This window comes from Arachis duranensis, chromosome 4 (genome assembly GCF_000817695.3).
Source record: "Arachis duranensis cultivar V14167 chromosome 4, aradu.V14167.gnm2.J7QH, whole genome shotgun sequence".
NCBI classification, from domain to species: domain Eukaryota; kingdom Viridiplantae; phylum Streptophyta; class Magnoliopsida; order Fabales; family Fabaceae; genus Arachis; species Arachis duranensis.
In genome coordinates this window covers 117,284,130-117,286,774 of record NC_029775.3, presented here as the reverse complement: position 1 = coordinate 117,286,774, position 2,645 = coordinate 117,284,130, and positions in this window count along the sequence as shown.

Below are 2,645 nucleotides of genomic sequence, written 5' to 3'. Positions count from 1 at the left end.
ATTTCATGAATATTAAATATAAATATAAATATAAATATAAAACAATATATAACCTGCATTTTTTAATTTTTAATTTTTAGTTCTTATATTTAGGTCCTAATTATATGCAACAAACACATGCTGCCTTATGATGTTAACTTGATAGTTTAGGAAATTTAGATTGATGTACTAGTTAACTCAGTAATCCATTTAAATAAGTGTTGAGTATTCGAATCATATTTTATGTATGTAATAATTTATTAGCCAATTATAAATCTTTAATAAAATTTAGATCTATAACAAATTAGTTATTAATTTGTCAAATTAGCCATACTAAAAAAAAAGAAGTTAATAGTATTGGAAACAATAAATTAAAGAATCTTAATTAATAGAACATAATAAGCAATTAATTAATTTGTATACCACATATAAGACGTTATGAATTGAATAATTAACGTGAGATTAGAATGAAGTGTAGAATTAGGAAGTGGCATAATTATTATTTAGGGGAAGAGTCCGTGCGGGTCTTAGGGAGGAAGAAGATGAGCATTGACCAAAGCTTAAGTAGCAGAAGTGACACTGACACAATAAAGCTTTCTTTCGAAGTCTTCAATCAATGCCGTTTGAATCTAGCTGTGTGCGATGGAGCCTCATTATGGAACCAAACTAGGTCCTTTTCCAACTTCAAGTTCCAACTCTACTACCTTTCTTTGCTTTCCATCTCATCATTTATTCCTAACAATAAATTAAACATCATATTATTACATTTTCATATAAACTTTAAGATAAAATATAATTTTACAATCTAAAGCTCAAAATATATATTTGTTCAAAATCGGAAAGATTAATTTAAATAATTTTTTATTCTTATAAAAAAATCATTTTTATAATTCTTTTTTGTTTATTTTACATTTAAAAGTTATTTATTTTAGTTTTGGTCATTATTAGTTTGTTTACACTTTGTCATATATATATGTATTAATTTACATATTAATATTTAAGATTTATAGATATATATAGTATATGGATTCTGCTAGAGAGACAACGAACTATTTGTACAATGTGTACAATAATGGGCTAATGAATTACAAAATGAAAATTCCTCATACTATTTAGAATAACTATTCAAGTACTAAGGATAATAAATATTTTCTCAAGAGATTAAACTGATTTTGGGGTTCACCAATAAGCGAACTTTTGACTTTTCGAATTTAGCATTCTAATACCATGTCATTATACCACTCATCCCAAAAATTTCAGCTGCTGATGAGAAAAGGTAACACTAATGGTTATATCTCTAATACTCCATAAACCTTCATTGTATACATTGTACAAATATTTCATTGGCTCCTCATACTTTTTCATAGTATATATATGAATAAAACTTGAATTCAAAATATAATTAAAAATATCAATTAGGTGAACTTATCATCTTTTTAAAGTAAAATAATTGCATGACTATATAAAGCATTATATAAGGAGTTTTTGATGAATGTGGCATCTAATTATTGTGTTTGATAGATGGAAAAAATATAAAGACAGTTAAATAGTGATAGGACCAACAAAAATTATATTCATATCTTTGTTCTCAACTTTTAAATATATATATATATATAATTAAATAAAATTTCTGAAAAATATTTTATTTATTTTTGTATTTTTATTAACGGATCTACCCACCAAGAATGCAAAATAAATTGAATATGCAATGTGCTTTTGGTTTTGGTTCAACATGCACTCGATTACCATGCACCACCACAATAACACGATGTTCTTATTATATCTCTCCTTTTTCCTTTAAAAAAAAAATTACTATGTTGCCTAATTAATTAAATTATCATTAGTTCATGTATATAAACTCAAACATATGAATCAGATGATTATTAAGTAACTAATAATAAGGTAGTGGGATTTGTAATATAAGTTGTTGTCTTGTTGATATGCATATTCAATTCGTACAGTAGCATACACATAATATATAGGAAAACTTTCAAATGTATGGATACACTCGTATTTTAGTAATTTTTAACTGTTAATTTTAATTATAAAAAATATATATAATATATATATAGTTAAAATCAATGATAAAAAGTCAATAAAACACTAATATATCGATATACTTAAAACTTTTTCTAATGTATATAGAATAACTCGTAATGCAAGATGGAGAAAAGTAAAATCGAACATTAAATTAAATAAGTAAAATATAAAATCATAATAAAATTTTAAATCGTGAAATTATTTGATTTAACAATTTTTTTTAATTTTTAATTTATTTAAAATTTTAAAATTAAATAGAGAATTTAACTGCTATATATCATCAACAACAACAAAACTGGTCCAAAAGAGCAATCATGATGGCTAGTGGCCACAACAGACGGTCACACACACTCACACACACTATAATATATTCTATATTCCATTTTAAGAATTCAGTAGCACTATCCGTCTCTACAGCTCGCGTGCACGTAAAGGGATTTAACTTTCCTATACAAAACGGACAATCTATATATATCTTCTGTTTATTGTTAGCTATAGAATTAGATATTATTCAATTTCACTAAAATGGAATTTTTTTTTCTAACTTTGTTGAATCGTATTGTGTAGATTGTTACTAACGGAAGAAGGTAACATACGATAAATATAATGTGAAGTGTGCACTATCC